Here is a 26,396-nt window from a genome sequence, read left to right on the forward strand (position 1 = left end):
TGTGTACTTTTTACAAGTGTAAGTGCGAATGTAAATGTGTGTGTTATTAATCCGTGCAATTGCGTCACTACATGTGGCATACCAATCGAATGGAAAACAATTTTTAATCAATTTAGTTTATTTCATCCAATTATTTGACTCCCACAACCCGGAGATATGTTGGTCCGCAGGGAGTTACGGCCATGGTATGGTACGAGTGCTGTGGTTCAGCCTCGCAGGTCAGGTCATTGCCCCCTCCCAAGATTCATGACTTATGGTCCTCCTGATTGAAGGACCCCTTGGAAGGCTTTGAGCGGGCACCATTGTCGAGTCTAGGAGGGGTGCATCCGCCTCGTTAGCCCAAATTAACTCCAGGTCAATCGTAAAGGAGTTTACTCCTGGGACCAGTGGGCAAGGGCATTACCTTCCACTGTTTGGTTTCGCGTTTTGCCTGCTGACTGCTATGCTCTCGCCACCAACGTTAGGTCAGGATTAAAAATAAAAATAAAAATAAATATACAAGTTTATTTTTTTCCACTTACAAAGTTGTCGTGTGGTTATTTCTGATTAAAGTATTAAGTTGATTGTTGTCGATGTTTAAGTCCATGGTTAAAGACATATGCTATATATAGTTTATGGTTAATGATGGACTGAGGAAGCAAAAAAAGTAAACTGAACATAAGACTTATTTATAAATATTTTGTAGAATAAGGCAAAGGAGTGTTAAATTAAGAAATATTTACTAAAGACTGGTCAAAGCACTATGTGCAACCTTATAACATTGTATTATATTTTTATAAATGATTTGGATCTCTAGTGGAAAAAACACGTTATCTGTGTGTATATAGTATATAGCTAAAACATCTTTCATCAAAGGAATGAATGTGGGGAATTGAATGCCACCTTGTGGTGGTTTCAGAGTCTGACATTGGCTCCAAACTGATTAAAACCACTGCTAGAAGCAATAAAGGATGTGCATTGAGTTTCATGAATTGCTTTTATCAAAGAGTGGGGGTAGAGCATAAAAGCATATACCTATCTACTAGAAATATAATGATCCCTTGTTATGTATTATTTTTTTTCCTTATTAATTTAAAGCTATAGTGAATCTGTCGGTAAATATAAATATAAAATATAGTGTCCATCATTACAAAAAAAAAATAAAGTATGAATTTATAAAACTAATGCTTAACATCAGAAACAGTTTTTGTGTTACTCATTGTGATATGTGCACATTACAACACAGGCATCATATAAAGTACGATAAAACATGAGAAGGTAATCCTAACAAACTTTTACTGTAATCTAGGAATGTATGCATTCATACCTACATGTACCTATTGTACTGATGAAAACAGGTGTCTTCAGTATAACAAGGTGAGCTTAAGGGCAGTGTCAGTCTGGCATGTTCCAATGGAACATTCCGTTGTCACAGCAGCACTTCCGCTGTTAAAGTGTTCCCCATATTGTTACACTGATTGCCTCTATCCTTGCTTTGCTGTGGTTTCTTGGTCAACAAAATTGTGGCTCCAGCCTAACACTACCCTAAAACCAGTGGTACTATAATGAGTGGCTCTTTCTATAAAACACCACTTCCGAATGCTCAACAAGAAGAATCATTTTTTTATTTGTTTAACGGTGTTTACAAAAATATTTCTGAATAAAAAAATGCTTTTATTTTCCATATAAAATAAAATGTATTTATTTGTGTAAATTATACATTGTCATTCATTATTTGCAATCTTTTTCCTAAGATCAGGTTTGCTTTATTTGTATACATGGTTGCATTTATGATCTTAACTGGCTAGCAGCCATCCATAGCTGATCTGACTTATAACTCTAGGGGCTAGATTTACTAAGCTGCGGGTTTGAAAAAGTGGGGATATTGCCTATAGCAACCAATCAGATTCTAGCTTTCATTTATTTAGTGCTTTCTACAAAATGACAGCTAGAATCTGATTGGTTGCTATAGGCAACATTCCCACTTTTTCAAACCCGCAGCTTAGTAAATCTAGCCCTAGGTATTATCCTTCATAATGTTGTTTGGTTTCCTATTAGTAATATTGTAACAAGTTTTACAAGATTTGATGTTTTCTAGGTCCCTGGGCCCAATTGTTCCCTGTGACTTTATATTATCATTATATACATAATGTTTTGTGTGGTAGGTTTTGGGGATAACCTGAGCGGATGGGAGTATGCTTAGTCTAGCAACATCCTGATATCTCAGATTCTCCTCACTCGCTCCTCCCCGCCTCGGCAGGCCTGTCGACCTTTCCTTTAAATACCAGCACACCAGTTCTTCTCGCTGTTTTGTATAAGGTTTTTAGTCTGTACATGTTTACATTTGTTATATTTTGCTCTTTCTGGGATCCCTCTCTGCACTCCAGATGTCAGCACTTTCCCCAGCCCTTGGGTCATAATAAATGGTTATATATCTCTGATACAAGTCAAAGACACATCCCTCTTTCCTTTTTCTTTCTGTGTCCAGTTTGCCCCTGTTTGTCCATCTCCTGCCAAAGCCATGGGTGGGGGTTGCTTTCGATTTAGGATCCACGCCCCCATGTTACTCACTTTGCTGCTTCCTTCCCAAGACGGCAAATACGCTAACCCCATTTCTGGGTTACGTCAGGTTTTTTTTCTGTTTTGCTATCCCTTTCTCTTGCCCCTTCCCCTCATGTACCCCAATAGCAGACACTATCTCCACAACAGAAACCATGCACTTATCTTTTTCTCAACCCTATAACAGATTTTTCCAATGTCTTTTTTTTTAGGTCCCTCGGATCCATTCATCTCCCTTCCTATGGTTAAGCTACTATCCCTAAATGTAAGGGGTCTTAATTCCCCAAATAAAAGGCGATTAGCACTCAATACATTCCATAAATACAAAGCTGATGTAATGGTATTACAGGAAATCCATTTTTGTTCAAGTGCTCATCCTCACCTTTAGAGGCCTACATTACCCTATCTGTTGCACAGCCAATAGCCCACTTAAACGTAATGTCTGGTATGACATCTGGCGGGCGTTGACACCTGGAGAGAAAGACTTTACCTAACATTCACAGGTACATAATACTTATTCTAGAATCGACCTCATACTTACTGATAAATTGCCCCTTCAACACTCTAAAGCCATTTAGATACTCCAAATTACGTGGTCACACCATGCTGCATTACTATGGTCTTGCCCCCCTAGACCTTAGAGACTACCGGCCTACCTCCTCACTTCTTTTGAAGGTATGACAGCCCTTTAAGAATCACGAGACAACTACCTTGCCACCAACTCTATAGAGGATACATCAGTCTTCACACCAATGTGTGCCCTTAAGGCAGTCCTCAGGGGTGCTGCAATCCAAACGGGTGCTAGGCTTAAGAGTGCTAATGTTTTCATGCGGAGAGACTTAGAATCTAAAATTGTGGCGCTAGAGACCAGAAATAAAACCAATCCCTCTATTTTGCTAAAAAATTAATTGACTCCGCTTAGGCATCAACTTCAGCAGCTCCTCATGGCCCGCTCCCAGGCTGCCCTCTCACACCTTTGACATAAGTTCTACACAACAGGAAATAAAGCGGGGCGCAAGCTTTCGCGGAAACTTCGAGGCCAACAAGCTAGAAACTGTATACGACACCTCCCTGGCCCCTGGGCACTAAAATTGTCAAATCCTCGAGATATTGCCAATTTGTTTGCAAAATATTATGCTAGCCTTTATAATCTCAAAGATGATTCTAATACCCCACAGCCCTCCTCAACCCACAAACAGGACTTCTTCCAACATCTTCATCTTTCCTCCCTAGATATAGACACACTTCAGACTTTAAATAGCCCTTGGACCTCTAGCGAGGTGACCAATGTTTTCCTAAAACTCTTCCGAAAGGTAAAGCCCCTGGCACAGACAGCTATAATAACGACTTTTACACCACTTTTCAGAAAGATCTTGTCCCCATACTAGTCTCCTTATTCAATAGAGGCACAGACTGTGGTGGGTTTTCTGAAGAGATGCTAGAGGCTCGGATTGTAACTATCCCAAAACAGGGGAAAGATGCGGGGACTGCCTCAACTATAGGCCAATTGCTCTTCTTAATACTGATCTAAAGATCTACACCAAATTGGTCACCAATAGGATCAGCCCCATTTTTCCATCCCTCATACAGCCTGATCAGGTTGGGTTTGTGTTGGGACGCCAAGAGTCAGACAACACGAGCTGAGTGCTAAACCTTGTAGCCTATACCTCGAGGAACTATGCCGAGCTGTTAATGCTTTCTCTGGACGCGGAGAAAGCATTTGACACATTACACTGGGACTATATGAATCTGTTCTTAATTATGTTCGGTTTTCAGGGGACCATCCTACAGGCGATCATGGCATTATACTGTGGTCCATCTGCCAAGGTCTTTAGTAACGGGTTTCTTTGACTCATTTCCCATTACTAAAGGGACAAGACTGGGGTGCTCTCTGTCGCCCCTCATTTATGTTAAGAAAATTGAGCCCCTGGCTAAACACTTGTGTAGATCAAATTTGTGCAAAGGCTTTGATCTCGGGGGGACCTGCCACAGCCTGTGCCTATTTTCGGATGATGTTTTACTATTCATCTCAGAGCCAGAGTTCTCGCTGGATCCGTTACATCTTATATTAAATAAACAGACCCGAGCTTCAAATTATTAACAAAATATTACAAAGACTGAAGCATAACCAATCCATGTACCCTCAGATTCCGTGGCCCGCTTGAAATCTAGATTCAAGTATGCATGGAAGGAAAAAACAATTTCATACTTAAGAATCCATGTCCTCGCTAATCTCTCAGAGATATTTGAAGTTAATTATCCTTCATTACTAAACCATATCCAAAAGCTTTCTATTTCATGGTTGACATTTGAGGCTTCTTGGCTGGGCCGAGTAGCTGCCTTTAAAATTATGCTTCTCCCCATAGTTATGTATTTATCATCATCACAATGGTGATGATGATGATGATGATGATCACCATTTATTTATATAGCGCCACTGATTCCACAGCGCTGTACACAGAACTCATTCATATCAGTCCCTGCCCCATTGGAGCTTACAGTCTAAATTCCCTAACATACACACACAGACAGACAGACTAGGGTCTATTTTGATAACAGCCAATTAACCTACTAGTATGTTTTTGGAGTGTGGGAGGAAACCGAAGCACCCGGAAGAAACCCACGCAAACACGGGGAGAACATACAAATTTAACACAGATAAAGCCATGGTCGGAAATTCACTCATGACCCCAGCGCTGTGAGGCAGAAGTGCTAACCACTTAGCCACCGTATTTATTCAGAACTATTCCAATTCTTCCAAAGAAATTCATGTCTCCATTCCATTCACTGATGCTTCGCTATATCTGGAAAGGGCAGCCACCTAGGTTGTCTTATGACTTTCTCTCTGGACCTCCCAAAAACACTGGGTGGACTTGGAACAGGCTCTATATACTGTGTGCCCAGTTGCAAACTTGATTTGGCTTCCCAAACACCTGAGACCTCACTCTCCTGACTCCCTAATGTGTAAGGTGGAGGTTTGGAAAATTTGGGATAGAACCATAGGGTCTTATACAGACCTCACCCTTCTGACTGATAACATCTCCCTCCACACAGTGTCTATGCTATTCCTGGATTTTGACATCTCTGGCTGGGTTCAAGCAGGAATCTCCTCCCTTGCCCATCTGTTTGGCCCTGTGGACCTCTGCTCTTTTGCACAGTTGCAGGACACATATGGGGGTAAATGTATCAATATGCGGGTTCTTCAACACCCGCGTGTTCAGCCTCTTCCGCGATTAAATTTCAAGCGGCGCTGCATTGTAAAGGGAAGTTAACCCTTTACAATGCAGCGCCGCTTGAAATTTAATCGCGGAAGAGGCTGAACACGCGGGTGTTGAAGAACCTGCATATTGATACATTTACCCCATGCTCTTCCTTTTAAAGACTTTTATAAATACCTGCGGCATTGGATCGGGGACCTTCATCGTCAAAACAGGCCACTTCGCCCCTTTTCTACACTAAACTGACTAACAGGGTAACAACAAGGGTGGAATCACCTTATGGTACCAATACCTTTCTTCCATCTCCCCCATCCATAAACACACCTCTCAATGTAAGTGGAAAACAGACCTCAACATTTCCTTCTCCCCAGCTCAGTGGGAAATCATATATGGCAATTTGTGTACGGTGTCTAAGTACACCAACCATGTAGCGATGTACTGTGTACACTTGAATGAAACGTATGACCTGTGTTTTTTGTACTTTATACAAATAAAGCTACTTTTTCTATCAAAAAACCATGTAGAGATGTTGTATAACTTGTTGTATCGTACTTAACTAACTCTGGCCCGCCTCCAGAAGATTTGGTCTAATCACTCAAATCTGTGTTGATGCAATTGTGGAGCTGTGGGTGGACCTTATTCATGTTTTCTGGTTGTGCCCCGTTGATCAGCCTCTTTGGCAAGAGGTCTTTGACCATGCTCGCAATGTTACCTCTATATCCTTAATGCCATCAACACTTGTAGCTCTTCTTCATTTATATGCTGAACAACTGGCAAAACACCACGGTATGTATGGGGCCATATCATGCTAGCCACTAGGGCAGCAATTACACAACTCCGGAAACAGCCTTCTCCCCCTCCCTTCCATAAGGTCATTGCGAAGATTCACTTTAGTTTTCGCATGGAAACATTAGACGTTATATACTCCATGTCACCATCCTCTCCAATTGTCAAGTGGATGTCATGGCACAAATTCACAACCGATGACGAGGGCTCTAAATTAATCCATCTTCTAGAAAGTGTACCCCTCTAACTCCTGATCCACCCAATCTACCTCAAGCCCCCTACCTAGATTTTCAATATTGTGAATATTTCATCCCCTTTGGAGACAATGCTGTTATATTTACACATTTGCTGTGTGGTTTGATATTCAATATTATGTCTGCACCCCACTATGTACCCACCTTCCCTATACTTTTAAAACCTTAATAAAAACTATTAATGTTAATAACAAACCTCTCCCTGTCTATCACACACACCCTTTTTTCTCTCGCCAATGGTCTTTGTTCAATAGCGTTCTAATACCAAGCTACGTCTGACACTTGAATGCGTAAGAACACAGGGACATGAAGTTATTAAGTGTTTTTTAATATATTGAAAATCAATTCACAATGCTTAAGATATGAAAACCATTAACAAAGATATTATACAATAGCTTCTTAAAAAGAAAAAAGGAAAAAAAAAAAAAAGAATTGAATAACAGAAAAATGGTACACTCATGAATGATAAGGTTTAGACTCCCAAAAGTGAACAAATCGTTTAGCTTTACAGGACATTTTAAGTCAGCTTCAGGTGCCCACAACCCCAGTTCTCCTGTGATGATAGCACCAAAAAGCTGGTGTAAATGCAAATTAGTTTTAATGATCTTGTTTTCAAAACATTTCTAGTCAGGAATTGTTCACACTGGCCTAACTTCTTACCAGAGTCCTAAAAGCTATCTCCACACAACAGGTCATACGCTTCCCTTCATTTACATATCAGACATGAATCCTCTAACTATGGTATTTGAGAAAGTTTGACCTTTTCCTGTGCAGTTATTTCCATTCATTGAAACTTAGCTCAGCTGTTGTCACCCAGTTGAGATGTCCTCAGAGATCACATAACCAGAAAGAATAAGGGGATATTTATTAGATATTATTGATGGGTATTTGTTATAAGCATAAAGAGATTCCAAGAACTTTTAGCTTTTTTGACCTGTGCCATAAAATAGTATTGGACAGTCATCTGCAGCTAAGAACAAACAGATGGATCTCTATACATCATGAGTAGAACACAAGACTTTAGAGACAACACGATAACAGAGTAATTTAGTTTCCCAATCTTATGGTTTAACCTATAGTAGGACACAGAGTTCCTGTGAGCCAAACCAAATTGTGAATTAAATCTCAAACATCTATTTGCAGGTTTAAGTGACTGTAAGTAGCTTGCATGTGACAATTAGCCATTGTAACAAAAACTTAATTTTGGTTGAATTTCATCTTTAGAAAAGTACCTGGTGATCTCCATATTGAAAAATTACTTTTCGTGTCTTGGCAGAGTAAAAGCAGTTTAGAATACCTTCTGGTTACTAAACAGAATACAAGAGTTTTAAATCTTATATTCTAACAGTGTAAACACAATCATTCCCATTATCAGCCTGTCACGGTATAGGAATTTGGATCCTAGGTTTGCCTAGATTAATACTACTCCAGTGAGGAGCGGAGTCTAGCGGGGAAACTGGTTTCACCAGAGGCCACCGCAAGGTGCTTTGGACTTAGCTGCATCTATCCCGCAGGTCCCGGCCCTCACTGAGAGGGCCAGGGGAAGCCCTAGAGGGGAATATACAAGAGAGGTCAGCGATAGCAGATAACAGGTTACTGCAGGAATGATGAAGAGTCAGCTCAGCGGACAACAGATTACCACTGGGATAGTGGTAGAGTTCATGGATGATAAAAGAGGGTACTGCAGGATACAATCCAAAGAAGAGAAAACACCCAGCAGGAGCAATGGAGCCACATCTAGTACCTTGCAGGTAAATTGAAGAATAGGCATCGCCAGGAGGAGGTGCCTTTTGAATTTGGAGCCAAAATGAGTCAGCCAATAGGAAGCAAGCAGAGATGAATAGAATGGATCTGCGCAGAAACGAAGATGGCGGCGGCAGGGACGGAGCGAGTGGTCAGCGGGGACCAGGTAAGTGCGCCGGGATTCGAGTAGGCAGCCCGACTGCCCAGCGTGTAACGGCCCTTTTTTTGAACCATATCTGTTCTCATTTACCGACCCATTCCTCAAACCAACTGGAGTGCCTTGTTTGCAATAGACTTACCTTTTACCTCACCTAACTCCTTATCGGTTCCTCTTCAATCCATGTCTTTATTGTAGGATGGTTATTCTGCTGAAGCTCAGGTATCACTTGCAAAATTATAATGAAAAACTTTTGATACATTCATAAAATGTATATTTTAATCCGCTTGTCTGCCTGCATCCGTTTAAGATTACTACTTTGTCCTATTTGATTTGTACGGTTATGAGAATATTAGATTGTTAGATTAGTTAAATGTTGGGCTAGTCGCTCCTATTTGAAACATTGTTACAGATTAACAACAAGGAGAAGTAGGCTAATCTAAAATACACCTGTGTTTATGTTAGCGGTGTAATACACAGATTGGCTACAGGTATGTTTTGAAGAATGATTGCAATAAGTGGTCTGACTCTAGATAAGGGCACATAATATGGTGGGCTATAATGGAAAGGTACAGCTTATCACACACCTGGATGGACCATTGTTTTATGCAGCAAGTATTACTATGAGAAGCACGTACTAATTTTAAAATGAAAAATAGTGTTTCAGAATACCTTTCCATTGCCTTCAATGCACTATTAATAGGATTCAAATTTTCATAAAAGGTCAAATTAGAAACTGTTTATTTAGAAATGCGGCTTTGAATTCATATTGGGATACATCGCACATCATGTTATGCAACAACATCTGTGATCATTTCCAAAGACACCCATTATTCTTTATCAATAATATTTTTTTAAGAAAGTGTGTGTGTGTATATATATATGAATTTCAAAATATTTAAGAACTAAGATTTACATATTGAACCTAATCACAATATATCTACTAAATGATCCTTATGATGGAACAGGTTTACAATGAGGTTTTGCTGTGGGTGTGACCTGGTTTTACAGCTGCAACACGCACAAGTCTGGACTGGACCTGTGGAGAAAAACCATACAAGTCTATGTAAGATGACTGATTGAATTATTAAATAATTGTCAAGAATCATAGAATAATAATAGAGTATTTCTTAACCAATTGTGTATTTGGAAGTTAGGTGTTCCTGCATCACAGACAGCGAACTCAGGTTAAAGTAGAGACAATTAAGATATCTACTTTTGTAGCTCAATTAATCAGAGGTCATTTAAAAAAAAACAAAAGAAATCTAAAAAAACAACACATGTCAAAACCACTTCTTCATATCTCTTTTTTAACTTTCCAAATAGAGAGAGAATTGCACCTACTACTGATATTTGTTTTTGGTACTGTTTTATAGAACTTAATTTAGATCAGATATTCCAAAAACACAGCTGGAATGGAATATGAAGGAAATTAACAAGTGACACGTGGGAATCATTTTGTTGGCATTTGAGAGTGGAGACACAAAAACACAAGATAATAGTAAGTGTATCCTGGGGAAGATATGAAGTTTTAGCCATAATGTTTCCATTCTAGTGAGAATAGTTGCACATTAATAGCCAATCTAAGACTTCTTACCTGATCAAAGCTTGTATTTAACTTTTCCAGTGTCATGTTGTACTCTCTAATTCGCTTATTATGTTCAGTCAGAACAGTGGCTTCCCTGGTTAGACTCTCTGCAAGTACAGAAGTAAATATCAATGCTTTTCATACAATTAGGTTTATGCTGACTGTAGTTACAAGTATTGTACACCTTTGTAAAAACCCCTGTGAATTAGGCCCACCTTCCCTCATGTATTCATTGGGTGCTGTGTTACCATATGGCAGAGTCTCACTGCCAGCACTAATAACCAGTAGAGAGTGGTCAGTGTTGGCTGCGAGAACTGGGCTCAGGATACAAACTCCTACAAACAGTGAATGAGAACCCTCAATGAAAAGCCTTCAGCTTCTAACCCAGGCAGGAGCCATGTTTACTAGAGGACTCATCCTAGTAGTTTAAGAAGGGAGCATGTCCCACAGCAGAGAGCAGCTGTATTATAGTCACTGTGTGAGTTCAGAAGGGACCCAAACCCAAACAATGGGTATATGGGGAGAGGATACACATTTATTTTTTTTGTAAATGTGGTGGTCCACAAATATAATCTAACACAGAAACATGATTGCAGGAAAAATTATATTAAAGACAAATTATCTGAACAGAAAGCTCTGGGTGTTAGACAACACTTGATAAGCCACCAAGTCAAACACCCTGTTGTAACCTAATAAGTCAAACTATGGAGAACATTACCAGTTATATTTATTTAAAATATGTAACCAGGAAGAGATAAATTGGGTGTCAGCTCTCATTTACAAGCATGTCCTGGAAGCATGAAATCCAATTTTAAATGTGGCACCATCCATGAAAGATGGTTTCCATTGGCACAGAGAATGGATAGAAATCTTGACATAATATGTACACACCAATTGCTTTCAGGCATGTATCACTAAGGTGTGCCCACTTACTGTTTTTATCATGATGCCCATGCCACTCGCCTCATTATAGGCCCAACCTTGGAGATATGGTACTCATCCGGTTGGTAGACCCTGGATTTGCCATCTCTGTGGGTGGCATCGCCCCCTGGGCTTAAATACACCTGCGCTGCAGTAATGTCCCCCCTTATTCTCCATTGCTGGGCAGCATTACCCAGTGCAGACAGCAGTGCAGAGTACACTCGTAGGGACTCGCTCTCCATTTCATATCAGCCGCCCAGACGGCAGTGACGTCACCGGGAAGTAACCATCTCGCTGCCGCCATAGACAGCACAGTAAATACCATCAGTCTTCCAGCACTAGCACACACATGACTGTGCACAGGGAGAGGAGGATGGAGAGGACTCGGGCACCTACTGATGACCAGATGCTGATTGATGAGCTGCAGGTGGAGAGAAAAATTGTGATGATACCAGGATGTTAGGGTAGGAACCCAGAAGAAAGTCCTGGTATCAAGGGGTTCAGGATCACACAGGCAAAGAAAAGGTGTGGATACAACGGTATCTTTATTACAGCTAACTGCAAACAATAGCTTATATATATATCAAACCATAATTCAAACAACACCCAGTGTTCACCAAACTTCAACCATCACCCAGTAACACCCCAGTGTTCAATAACCCCAAATTGTTTATAACGAAAATAGGTTTTCTTTACCAGTCCAAGTTATAGGGGAAGGATGATGTCCGTGATTAATAGAATAAGCCAGGCAGAGCAGACAAGTCTGCAAGTCCAGGAAAAGCTTGTAATCCAATAGCCACAATACTTCCAGGTAAATTCCTCCTCAGCACACGGGCAGCAGTCAAAACTCCAACGCCAGTAGCTTCTAGAAGCAAAAATCCCACACCCAGAAATCTCTCCTGCAGGCCTTCTTAAAGGGACAACATTTCCCATGTGTGGAATCCCTCCCTGCAGGGTTATCCACAGGTCACAGATACTGGGATTGGCTGGCAGGTATTAGGGGGGTGGAGATGGGAGTGGAGAGCTGTCCTTCCCTCATGGCTTTCCCTCCTGCTGTTTTGGAGACTAGGAGTCTGAAACAGATCCAGGGGAAACAATAGCTGCTCCAACCAGTTGCTGATTGACTTATTCCTGGTTAAGTAAGAGAGCCTCCCTGTTTTAACCCCTTCCAGTCATTTGTGATGTCAGAGGGGCTCCAGCTAATCTCAGCTTCCTGTCTGTAAGAGGGGGGGGATGCCTTAGTCAGGAAACAGTACATCCACCATGTTGTAATCCGATATAATGTTCAGATGAATACATGTAACCCACCTGGCTTTATTTAAGAATACTATGGTCAACTTAAGTCCATCTCATAGGTTTTTATACACACTTAGATTATGTAACAAATGAGGTTAATAAATTAATGCAACCCAATGTTCACCTAAGCACAAGCAACTTTCATTCTAAGTGTTTAAAATGACAGATGGGGAAAATGATGGCTGTCAGACCCATCGCGTCACAAAAATGAAGTGAGATAGAGTCTTTGATTATGCTTATTAACTGCATCTGTTTCGCTACCATAGAACTACAAGTCCCAGCATACCGGGTGGAGCGTGTCCTCCTACGACAGCTGGAGAGTTACAACTTGTGTCACTATGCTCCGGCTGCTGCTGGACTGCTAGTGGAAATAGTTATCAACACTGTTATTTATAAATAGAAGTAACTAACATGAAGTGTAAGAACAATGAAAGAAGGGTCACACATGAAGATGTGTATGTCCTACGCCTTGCACACAAACTGAATATGAGAGCTGGAAGAAACGTTCTATTGTTACTGGTGTCTTCTCGACATATTCGTTTTGCCTTATTGTTCATTTATATAGCACAAGCATATTATGCAGCACTGTATATAAAACGTAATAATTCACATTAGTCCCTGTGCCATTGGAACTGATAGTCTAAATTTTCTACCACAGAAGGGCAAAAACACTTGGGTGCATTTATGTCAGCAGCCAATTAGCCTGCCAGTATTATTATTATTATTGTTATTTATTTATAAAGTACTGAAATATTATTCAGCTCATGACACAGACTACATGTAATGACATGAAACAGAAGGTAAAAATTGCCCTGCCCAAATGAGCTTACAATGTAAGAGGTGTGGGGAACACTTGCTACATAAGATAGAGGAATAACAACTGCAGTGGCTGGTGGTGACTATTGTAAGGCAGACAATAATAAAACAGTCATTGATGACTGGCATTTCTCTGCAATTACTGGTGGTATGGTACTTTTGGAAGAAGGAGCTATAGCAGAAGGTGGAGGCACAAAACATGGACCAGTCACAGTAGAAATGATAAAACTATCTAACAATAACTGTCCTTCACCAATTATTTTAACTGACCCTCCCTTCTCGTCTGGTTCTAGAGAAGGGGTTTGTTTTCATACTGCATGGGCAGTCGTGTCGTCTGTCATTATTTCTGTGATGGCAATAACCATGACAGCATTGACAGTTAGACTCACTGGGTCCAGTGCTGATGGTAGTCAGTAGATCTTCTAAAGGACCTTGTGCTAGGTGTGATAACTTCATTGTACTCCACACTACCGAGTCATTTCCCACTGCCTTCACAAACTGTAACCTGTTTTTAGATGTGTGAGAAGAGGATTATGCATACTTACCAACTCTCCCGGAGACTCCCGAAATTCGGGTCAACTGGCATTTCTCCCGCATCCTGGGACTCCTTTGTCAAAATGACGTGATTCACCGAGAATCGCGTCATTTTGACCCCGCCCCCCGCGACAAAACATCATTTTACTCGTGGGGGCGGGGCCAAAATGACGCGATACGAGGCGCTCGCCCCCTCCTGCCTATTAGTCACGCCCCTCTCCCGGACGTTCCCTACTGAAAGTAGGTAAGTTTGTGATTATGTGGGAGACTGGTTACAGAGCTGATCTAAAGCACCACCATCACTAACTGTTATCTGCATGTCCCAGTGTTCCTCAAACTGTTTTAGTGTTCCATATAAATTGCATTCATTTACAAGTGTGTATTAAAACAATATATTTTTTGATGACCGATACAATACACTAACCTGCAAATAGTATAATCTTGCATTGTTCTCAAATTATTGTATGTATCTAAATACATATTTTAAAGAAAGTGTGTAAAAGGAAATGTGCTCTAATTGCACATATTTTCATTTATGTAAAGGCTTTTGGTGGCATGGTGACACAGTGGTTAGCATTGCTGCATCACAGTTATGGGGCCATGGTTTCAACTTGGACCATGTTAGCATCTATGCTGAGTGTCATGTGCAAGCTAATTTTTAGGCATAAATCTGCAAATATATGTTTGTGAATTACTTCCAAGAAATAGTGTGACATGGCTCTCTTAGAAGCTGTTAGATCAATGGGTTTTGTGTATGTTAAACTACCCAGAGGGGGCTGGTAGATAAGGGTAGCACCTTATATCATTTATGGCAGGACGCAAATGTGAAAGCCTTTGAGGATATCTCTTGCAAGACAATGTAATCTAACACGTGTTTGGGAGGCCCCAGACAGGCCGACTGCAGAGACTGGGTTGTATGTTAATGACAGATTCAAGCTGAATAGGGTTACAGGAAAATATCATCTCATTTTTTCCAATATCATACATACCAGAGGCATGTGTGGTATGCAGATGAAGGGAAACTTATGACCTGTTGTGTGGAGGTAAAATCATGTTTGTAAACCATACTGTTGAAAAGTTAGGAAGGTGTAAAGAAAACTTGATTTAAAGGTATTCCAACAGCAGAGTCATAAAACCCTAATTTGCATTCTACCATCCTGTTGGTTCTGACCTCACAGGAAAGGGGCCTGGGGGGTCCTGTAGCTGGGTTTTAAAACTATAGTGTAAATGTAAGTCTTGGTTCACTCTGAGGGAGTCATTTGATTGAAGAGGTCCCATTTTTTCTGCTTCTCCCAGCACCAGAAACTTGATTCTAAGTGAGGTATCAATTCTGTGTTTCATCCTTTTTATTTTATAAGAAACAATTGCACTATATTTGTATGTCTTTTATTATCTGTTTTAACTTAAGCATTGTGGATGTATTTTTCATATTAAATTACACTTAATAAGTTCTAGTCTCTATGTTCTTACGAATTCACGCGACAGTTTGGTCCAGACGCTACATAATTGAAACTGTGCAAACCTTGTGGTTTATGTGAACTCTGATTAAAGTAAATTGTGTTAGATTAATGCTAGGGAGAACCGAAGGCTTCCTAAATAAGAGTGTCAGCTCTTGTCCGAAAAAACCTTAGTGGTTGCATAATTAGTATCGCAAAGCTAGTGGGTGGCATAGATAGGAAAGGATTTAATCATTTTAGACAGACCAGGTGGTTGTATTTTTTTGTTAACCCTGTGTCACATATGCATCACGCAGACTCAGGTGAGTGCTGTTCGTGACAGTCTATGTTAGGGAATTAAGACTGTAAGCTCCAATGGGGCAGGGACTGATATGAGTGTGTTCTCTGTACAGCGCTGCGGAATTAGTGGCGCTATAGAAATAGATGATGATAGTGAAATATGATCTCAGTATCAACCTCCTGTAGCCATGGACAAATCATGCTATATGCCTCTGTTTCTGTTTGTAAATTGATTGTAATGTGTAGAAATGCAGTCCCTGAAAAGTCTGTGCTCCTTGCTGTGTAAATCAAAGTCCCTAAATCACAATCAAATTACTTTTTCAGCTCCTCTGTAAAGATCAAGACATGCGATTGGGAGTTCATGGAAACATCCGCCAGCATCCATTTTTTGAGCATATTGACTGGGTCTCGTTGAAAGCCCTTAAGGTTGAACCCCCATACATACCTGCACCAGTAAGTACACAGCAGAACTTGTACAAGCACTTGGAGAGCTAGTAAATAAATGCTGTTCAGCATATGGTACATAAGTATAAGGCACATAGACCTGCTGAGATGTAGACATGTGTACACATGTATCAGATGTCATGCAACCATTTGACGTTTGTTTTTTATGCAAAAAGCATCTCTACTTTAACACAATTATAACAGGGAAATTTAAAATGCATGTTCAAAGATTACAACAAGAAACATTTGGAAGAGATTAATTTCTACCACTGGAGCCATATAAGTAGAAAATACTTTATTATTACTTTAACCATACTTTCTGTTAGCTGAATTCACATGTGTGAATATATCCGCTGCCAATTTTTGAATAGTAAATGTTTGCATTGTACTTCATAATAAATTAATATGACAAAGTGCCTCAAGCTTCAGTGGTGTCATTAGTTGCTTACGAAATGATGGGCTTCATTCTTATGAATGTTGGTTCAGGGCACAAATATTTAATCTGGGCATCTATTGTGAAGCACAACATGTCCGCTGCCAGCACTAAGCCAGCTTTGAATGATCCATGCACCTTGAGTTCCATCAGTGTACCTAGATTTCCATCAAGGCGCATGGGCTTGTGAGCAAGATAGCAGTGTTAGTAGAAGACCACTAGTTTGCACAGATAGATGACTTGGGTAGAATAAGGAAGTTTCTTACAAAGCAGCAGTAGGCACACCAACACACCTACATTTCCAGATCATTGCAGAAACCAAGATTTCTTTTGCACCAACACAGCGCTGGTGATCTTTGGGTCTCATCTTAAACTTTTAATAGGACCCTTCTGTCCTTAAGTTGCATTTTGAACTACATATACACAAAGTTGTCATATATAATACAGTGTAAACCTGTAGTGTGCAAACCTGCGACTTGAAGGGTGGAATGGGAGAGGGAAAAGGCTGATGAATGTAAGCAATGTATAGCAAGGCCGTGCTGAAGGCGTGTCAATACAGATGTGGCTGATCCAAGTCCTGGGTTCCACTTAAGTATGTGTTCTTTAGCCATATCATTTGCACTAAATACAGGATAGGTGTAACTGCTGACTGATAGTGATGATTAATACGGTATAGTTTAGAGATGAGCGCACTCGGATTTCTGAAATCCGAGCCCACCCGAACGTTGCCGATCCGAGTCGGATCCGAGACAGATCCGGGTATTGGCGCCAAATTCAAATCTGAAACTGAGGCTCTGACTCATAATCCCGTTGTCGGATCTCGCGATACTCGGATCCTATAAATTCCCCGCTAGTCGCCGCCATCTTCACTCGGGCATTGATCAGGGTAGAGGGAGGGTGTGTTAGGTGGTCCTCTGTCCTGGTAGATCTCGTGCTGTGCTGTTTAGTTCTGTGCTGTGCTGTTTAGTTCTGTGCTGTGCTGTGCTGTGCTGTGTTCTGCAGTATCAGTCCAGTGGTGCTGTGTGCTGTGCTCTGTCCTTCTGAGGTCAGTGGTGCTGCTGGGTCCTGTGCTGTGTCCTGTTCAGTCCAGTGGTGCTGTGTCCTGTGCTCTGTGCTTCTAAGGGCATAGTTATTTCCCCAATATTCCCCTGTGTTTAAAAAAATAAAAAAAAGTTATTTAAAAAAATACCAAAAACTAATTTAATTTTTTTTAATTACCACAAAATTTGCACAACCAATCCTGCAGTATAAGCCCATTGGTACTGCAATATTACCAAGTTCACACATTCAGCAGTAAAAGTCCAGTGGTACTGCAATATTACAAAGTTCACACATTCTGCAGTATCAGTCCAGTGGTGCTGTGTCCTGTGCTCTGTCCTGCTGAGTTCCGTAGTGCTGCTGGGTCCTGTGCCGTGTCCTGTTCAGTCCAGTGGTGCTGTGTCCTGTGCTCTGTGCTTCTAAGGGCATAGTTATTTCCCCATTATTCCCAAGTTTTTAAAAAATAAAAAAAAAAGTAAAAAAAAATAAAAAATAAAAAATTAAAAAATAAATATATAATTATAACAAAATTTGCAAAACCAATCCAGCAGTATAAGTCCATTGGTACTGCAATATTACCAAGTTCACACATTCTGCAGTATCTTGTGCTACATATAATGGAGACCAAAAATTTGGAGGATAAAGTAGGGAAAGATCAAGACCCACTTCCTCCTAATGCTAAAACTTTTTTTTTTGCATTATATGACCAATCAACAGTCGTTTGCCATGTTCAAAAAGTAAAACCAAATTTAAACAAATTCAAGAAATTAAACCAAAAGTAAAATGCCCTGTCATAATTTAAAACAAGAGGTATTGACGTGCTCTAAAACTACTGTATTGTTGTTTATATTTTATAAACACTACACTTGAAAGCTTGAGTCTTTCAATAAAAAAGTAACTGTCCATTGCACGAATATTTGCAACAGGGACAATTTTAGGGTTAAGACAGTCAACTAATAACACTTCGACGCTGTCTGTCTTTATAAACACTACACTTGGAAGTTGGAGGAGGTATTGTGGCCCCGGCACCAAATTTACTACCGGGGCCACTCCACTGTGCAGTCCATATTTAGGTGTATCAGATATTAAACAACGGTGACAGTTGATGCCCAATTTTTTAATTATATTGTGGCCTCGGTACCAAATTGTGTACCGGGGCCACCACACTACGCAGTCCATACCCTTTTTTGGTGGAATTCTGACCCGTGGAGGGTTTTTTAATTATATTGTGGCCTCGGTACCAAATTGTGTACCGGGGCCACCACACTACGCAGTCAAGATAGATAGATGCGTATCATAGATAAAGTACATTCAGTGGTGTGGGGCAAATTGAAAAATATTCAAAATGCACTGACATTATCAAAAACAAGAGGTTGTCACACGCTAAAACTCCAACATGTATATGATGGAGAGGATGGAGGAGCAGCCGTATGTGCAGTGTAATGCAGACCTGTTGAAGGTTTTTTATATATTTTATTGTGGTGCCCAGTGCCCACTCCTCTATGCAGTCCAGATACATTTATTGGTGCGAATCATAAAAGTTCAGGGTTTTTAATATATATTGTGGTGACCCACTCCTCTACGCAGTCCAGGTACATTAATTGGTGCGAATCATACAAGTTGATGGTTTTCTTATTATATATATTGTGGTGACCCACTCCTCTACTCAGTCCAGATACATTTATTGGTGCGAATCATAAAAGTTCAGGGTTTTTAATATATATTGTGGTGACCCACTCCTCTACGCAGTCCAGGTACATTTATTGGTGCGAATCATACAAGTTCAGGGTTTTTAATATATATTGTGGTGACCCACTCCTCTACGCAGTCCAGATACATTTATTGGTGCGAATCATAAAAGTTCAGGGTTTTTAATATATATTGTGGTGACCCACTCCTCTACGCAGTCCAGGTACATTTATTGGTGCGAATCATAAAAGTTCAGGGTTTTTAATATATATTGTGGTGACCCACTCCTCTACGCAGTCCAGGTACATTTATTGGTGCGAATCATAAAAGTTCAGGGTTTTTAATATATATTGTGGTGACCCACTCCTCTACGCATTCCAGGTACATTTATTGGTGCGAATCATACAAGTTGATGGTTTTCTTATTATATATATTGTGGTGACCCACTCCTCTACGCAGTCCAGATACATTTATTGGTGCGAATCATAAAAGTTCAGGGTTTTTAATATATATTGTGGTGACCCACTCCTCTACGCAGTCCAGGTACATTTATTGGTGCGATTCATAAAAGTTCAGGGTTTTTAATATATATTGTTGTGACCCACTCCTCTACGCAGTCCAGGTACATTTATTGGTGCGAATCATAAAAGTTCAGGGTTTTTAATATATATTGTGGTGACCCACTCCTCTACGCAGTCCAGGTACATTTATTGGTGCGAATCATAAAAGTTCAGGGTTTTTAATATATATTGTGGTGACCCACTCCTCTACGCAGTCCAGGTACATTTATTGGTGCGAATCATACAAGTTGATGGTTTTCTTATTATATATATTGTGGTGACCCACTCCTCTACGCAGTCCAGATACATTTATTGGTGCGAATCATAAAAGTTCAGGGTTTTTAATATATATTGTGGTGACCCACTCCTCTATGCAGTCCAGGTACATTTATTGGTGCGATTCATAAAAGTTCAGGGTTTTTAATATATATTGTGGTTACCCACTCCTCTACGCAGTCCAGGTACATTTATTGGTGCGATTCATAAAAGTTCAGGGTTTTTAATATATATTGTGGTGACCCACTCCTCTACGCAGTCCAGGTACATTTATTGGTGCGAATCATAAAAGTTCAGGGTTTTTAATATATATTGTGGTGACCCACTCCTCTACGCAGTCCAGGTACATTTATTGGTGCGATTCATAAAAGTTCAGGGTTTTTAATATATATTGTGGTGACCCACTCCTCTACGCAGTCCAGGTACATTTATTGGTGCGAATCATAAAAGTTCAGGGTTTTTAATATATATTGTGGTGACCCACTCCTCTACGCAGTCCAGGTACATTAATTGGTGCAAATCATACAAGTTGATGGTTTTCTTATTATATATATTGTGGTGACCCACTCCTCTACTCAGTTCAGATACATTTATTGGTGCGAATCATAAAAGTTCAGGGTTTTTAATATATATTGTGGTTACCCACTCCTCTACGCAGTCCAGGTACATTTATTGGTGCGATTCATAAAAGTTCAGGGTTTTTAATATATATTGTGGTGACCCACTCCTCTACGCAGTCCAGGTACATTTATTGGTGCGATTCATAAAAGTTCAGGGTTTTTAATATATATTGTGGTTACCCACTCCTCTACGCAGTCCAGGTACATTTATTGGTGCGATTCATAAAAGTTCAGGGTTTTTAATATATATTGTGGTGACCCACTCCTCTACGCAGTCCAGGTACATTTATTGGTGCGAATCATAAAAATTCAGGGTTTTTAATATATATTGTGGTGACCCACTCCTCTACGCAGTCCAGGTACATTTATTGGTGCAAATCATACAAGTTGATGGTTTTCTTATTATATATATTGTGGTGATCCACTCCTCTACGCAGTCCAGATACATTTATTGGTGCGAATCATAAAAGTTCAGGGTTTTTAATATATATTGTGGTGACCCACTCCTCTACGCAGTCCAGGTACATTTATTGGTGCGAATCATACAAGTTCAGGGTTTTTAATATATATTGTGGTGACCCACTCCTCTACGCAGTCCAGAAAGATACCTCGTTGCAACGTTTTGGACTAATAACTATATTGTGAGGTGTTCAGAATACACTGTAAATTAGTGGAAATGCTTGTTATTGAATGTTATTGAGGTTACTAATAGCATAGGAGTGAAAATAAGCCCAAAAACTTGATTTTTAAACTTTTTATGTTTTTTCCAAAAAAAATCCGAATCCAAAACCTTAAATCCGAACCGAGACCTTTCGTCAAGTGTTTTGCGAGACAAATCCGAACCCCAAAATTAATGAAAATCCGGATCCAAAACACAAAACACGAGACCTCAAAAGTCGCCGGTGCACATCCCTAATTTAAACCCACAGAACAATACCAGGAAACCACACCTTAGAAAACAAAATCAGCAAGGTAGTATAGGCTTAGCTGGGTGCAGCATGCAGGTCGTGGCCCTTGGGGTGAGTATTAAGCATAGCCTGAGTGCAGAAAAACAGGGTCTGGTTGAATAAGCTTAGCCATACACCACTGCTAGAGGAGTGATAAGTTTCCGGGAAGCCAGGGAATTGATGCAGGAGCTAACTTGTGTTTCTAATATGAAGGGGTAAATTTCCTGGAGGAGTATAGTAGAAGGGTAATCCCTCAGATAGACTGTAAGGGGAATATACAAAGATATTAGGGAGACAAATATGTAATAGTTTGCTGTAGTCCACTGAAGCCCAGGGGATGCTACCAGAGATTCACCTTCTGGTTTCCTACTGGTACACAGAACGTATTTAAACAGAGTGCCAAGATGTCCAAGGGGCAGGGAGGAAGCATTAGTATGGCTGTATCAATATATATAGGGTATTAACAAGGTACAGGAGGGAAACATTCTTTAAATGAAGAGAAATATTAGAACACGAGGATATGCACTGAAACTGGAGGGATGTAGGTTCAGAGGAAATTTGAGGAAAAACTACTTCACAGAAAAGGTGGTGGATAAATGGAATAGTCTCCTACTAGAGGTGGTAGATATTAATACAATAGAGCAATTTAAACATACTTGGGACAAAATAAGGATATCCTTACACAGATTAAAAAACCAAATAGGGTTTGAGGTTACCGTAGGTTCATAAAAAAAAATGGCCAGACTAGATGGACCAAGCGGTTCTGTTCTGCCATCAAATTCTATGTTAAGAGCTGTACATATTTACTTAAGAGCTTTTTTAATACTATCTTTCCAACACACAGGCATTATGATTTTCTTCAAACCCCTCCTACTACCACAGCCACCCACTGCAACTATCCTGCTCCACACCAGCCTTTCTCCCACATCACTGTTGCCTCTCACCCTACCTCTACTTACTCTACACTGTTTCACCACAATCTGCGGGTAGTTCACCATCACTCATCCACTTCTCATCCCCTACCTTGCTACACCCATCCACATATAAACATCCCATATCCTCTTATACATACTTTCTACCCTCCTGCCACTTCCTACAACAATACTTTTCCCACCCCCTTCAATAACTTTTTCACCTCAGTCACTCAACCACCCCCACTCTCTTTTTTCTTGTTCCCTTACCAGGACTGCCTAGAAGGAATGCAGATGAAAGGAAATGTAAGGAAAGACTAAAAGATTGAAAGAACTTCAAGGATAACAGGTACATACTACAAGGAGAACTGATACACCCCTACAAGGAAAATAGATACACTCTTCATTTCTATACTAACTCTCACCAACAACCATAACTCACCAGGAATACGCTGGAGATTACTAAACTAGGAATTTACTGGAGATGACTGATACCAGGAAGACACTAGAAATGGCAGATACCAGGAATACACTGGAGATCACTTATTCCAGGAATACACTGGAGATGACAAATACCAGGAACACACTGGACATGGACTGATACTAGGAGTATGCTGAAGATGAGAGATACCAGGAATACACTGGAGATGGTTGATACCAGGAACACACTGGAGATGGTATATACCAGGAATACACTGGAGATGATTGATACAATAAGAATGCTGGAGAAGAGAGATACCAGCAATACACTGGAGATTATCGATACCAGGAGTATCATGGAGATGACTGAGGAATCAGACACTGAGAGAACTTCAAGGATAACAGTTACATACTACAAGGAGAACTGATACACCCCTACAAGGAAAATAGATACACTCTTCATTTCTATACTAACTCTCACCAACAACCATAACTCACCAGGAATACGCTGGAGATTACTAAACCAGGAATTTACTGGAGATGACTAATACCAGGAAGACACTAGATATGGCAGATACCAGGAATACACTGGAGATCGCTTATTCCAGGAATACACTAGAGAAGACAAATACCAGGAATACGCTGGAAGTGACTAATTTCAGGAAAATACTGGAGGTGAATGACACCAGCAATTTACTGGAGATGGAAAACACTGAATAAGACCGATACCAAGAATACACTGGACATGGACTGATAATAGGAGTATGCTGAAGATGAGAGATACCAGGAATACACTGGAGATGGTTGATACCAGGAACACACTGGAGATGGTATATACCAGTAATACAATGGACATGATTTATACAAGGAGAACGCTGGAGAAGAAAGATACCAGGAATACACTGGAGATGATCGATACCAGGAGTATCATGGAGATGACTGAGGAATCAGACACTGAGAGAACTTCAAGGATAACAGGTACATACTACAAGGAGAACTGATACACCCCTACAAGGAAAATAGATACACTCTTCATTTCTATACTAACTCTCACCGACAACCATAACTCACCAGGAATACGCTGGAGATTACTAAACCAGGAATACACTGGCAATGACAGATATCAGGAATACACTGGAGAAGACAGATACCAGGAATACACTGGAGAAGACAGATACCGGAAAGATACTGGACATGATTAATATCAGGAGAATGCTGGAGATAACAGATACTAGGAAAACCCTGGAAATATATACTGGGGTTTGTGCTTCAGGGAGGGATAGGAATCTCAAGGGGTGGAATATAGACATGTTCACCGTCACCGAGAAGGCCAAGAAAATTGCGGCTGCAGCTAAGGCAAAGGGCGGTGACGTTGAGGCTAGTTTTAAAACTTACAGAAATTGGTTGAGCGGAGTGTATCTGTGTATGGCCTTTTATCTTCAGTCTCGTCCCAGGGAGTACATGGAGGTGCCTTCGAATGATACATGGGATGTATGTATCATCTGGCATATGATGAAGAGTTTAGGTCAAAATACGATGGTCACCCAAATCTGTTATTCGGGTTCAAGTCAAGGCCTGGGAAAAGGTTATGGAGGAGGGGTGGGTTGACCCCTTCCCTGCGGTCATAAGGCATCCTCCGTGGCGAGGGAAGCCTGGCATGCCAGTACAGTGAAAAAGGCAATGTTATGCATTTAATAGGGGATAATGTGAACGGCGTGCTGCATGCAGGTTCGCACATACATGCTCTCTCTGTAGTGGGCCCCACATGGCCAGGGATTGTGACAAAACGGCAAGAGGGGGTGGGGCAGGAGTCTCCACACCCTCTGGAGCTATTTAAGGTGGTTTCCCCAATAGTTTTTTCAAGCCTCTCCCGTTGGATGGATAGATATCCACAGCAGGCATAGGTGAAGTTTTCTGTGTTCCAGGTTTCTTCAGGGTTTCCATTTGCTAATCAAGGGGTCTGTGGGGACCTCTCGGGTCCCTAATTTAAAGTTGACATTTATGATTCTGGAGGTCTTAGTCGAAAATGTGGGAAAAGAGGTGATTTTAGGACATATGTGCAGCCCCTGTTCAGAGCCCCCGCTGAAAGGCATGGTGATTTCCCAGATTGATGTGGTGCCTTATTCAGCATCTATCATTCCCGCCTGGGGCTTCAGTAAATGATGCAATCCCAAAGCATTATTGCACAATGACCTATCAGTCCTTTGAATCTGCACTGGATTGGGTATGTAGCTTTGGGAAAGGGGCATTATTGGCGAAGGTGGACTTTCAGTCCGCATTCCGCCGTCTCCTTTTGCACCCTGGCTCCTTTACCTTCATGGGATTTCAAATGGAGGACGGGTTCTATATGAACAAGTGCCTTCCCAAGCTCAATCTCTGCTGGGACTGTTTAATGTTGCTTGAAGGGTTATACCGATGGGCAAAATGATTTTCCGCAAGCTGGACAGGGCAACCACTGGCTTCTCCCGGCCTCAATGTCATATTCCTCTGTCCCATGAGATTAGGGAATACTTGCGGGTGTGGAAACTGTTTCACCAGAATTTCAACAGTGTCTGTGTCTGGCTCGATCTCCCAAATTCCAGTCAGGAGTTACAGGTATTCTCGGATTCCGCGGGCTCAGTTGGATTCAGGGCATACTTCGCAGGTGACTGGTGCATGTCGCACTGGCCCACTGATTGGGTCCATTTCGGTTGTATGGCTAATTTGGCTCTCAATGCTTCCCTGTCCTGGCAGATTGTGAGGCCGGAATAAGGAGCCTGGCAGAATACTCGTTAGCTCCTGCTACGCTGTGTAGATATCAGGATGCCTCGCAGGAATGGCTCATTTTTCAGAATGTGGTTCCCACTGGTAGTAGGGATGGGTATGATCGTATGCAGAACTTTGTGTGGGCTGGTTATAACGCCGGTAAGTCAGAGTCAGCGATGTGCGCCACCATGGCAGGCATATCCTTTTTATCTAAAATGTATGGTTTAGTTGATGTGACCAGGGGGTTCTTAATTATTAGGGCGCTGTATGGCTGGGCAAGGACACGTCCCGTTCATCCTGATGGTAGGAGATCTATTAGTCAGGTAATATTGAAAGACTTGCTAGGTGCGATCTCTGTTTTGGCCCGTGACCCATATGAAAGGGGCCCTTTTAGCTCGGTCTTTGCGATGCTCTTCTTGGCGCATTTCGGGTGAGAAAGTTGGTTGCCTCCAGGCGGTCCGCTGCACTCTCTGGGATGTTAGCAAAAGACGTTGTTCTATTCCCTCATTCACTATCTTGCAGTATGCGGTGGTCAAAGACAGATCAGCTGGGTAAGCAGCGATGGGTTACACTGTCCCCCCTGCACAGTTGGTCAGTTTGCCCAGTGCAGGTGGTCGCTGGCTTTTCTGGACTGGGGAAAAAGGATACATTACCATGACTGGTGCATAATGATGGGTCCCCTTCACGTGATACCAGTTTAGACGCCTTGGGATTGAATAGCACGCA

At 41.0% G+C, this 26,396-nt stretch overlaps 1 long non-coding RNA gene across 1 annotated transcript; it reads right to left on the reverse strand.

Moving 5' to 3' along the window:
- Window positions 1-9,656: 9,656 nt before the first annotated feature.
- Window positions 9,657-11,530, reverse strand: LOC142142884 (uncharacterized). Its single transcript, XR_012689377.1, has 3 exons — window positions 11,399-11,530; window positions 10,294-10,391; window positions 9,657-9,735 (listed from the first exon to the last, which is right to left on the reverse strand). It is a non-coding gene; the product is annotated as an uncharacterized LOC142142884 (long non-coding RNA).
- Between the last annotated feature and the right edge of the window lie 14,866 nt (window positions 11,531-26,396).

This window comes from Mixophyes fleayi, chromosome 3, assembly GCF_038048845.1.
Source record: "Mixophyes fleayi isolate aMixFle1 chromosome 3, aMixFle1.hap1, whole genome shotgun sequence".
Classification (NCBI taxonomy): Eukaryota; Metazoa; Chordata; class Amphibia; order Anura; family Limnodynastidae; genus Mixophyes; species Mixophyes fleayi.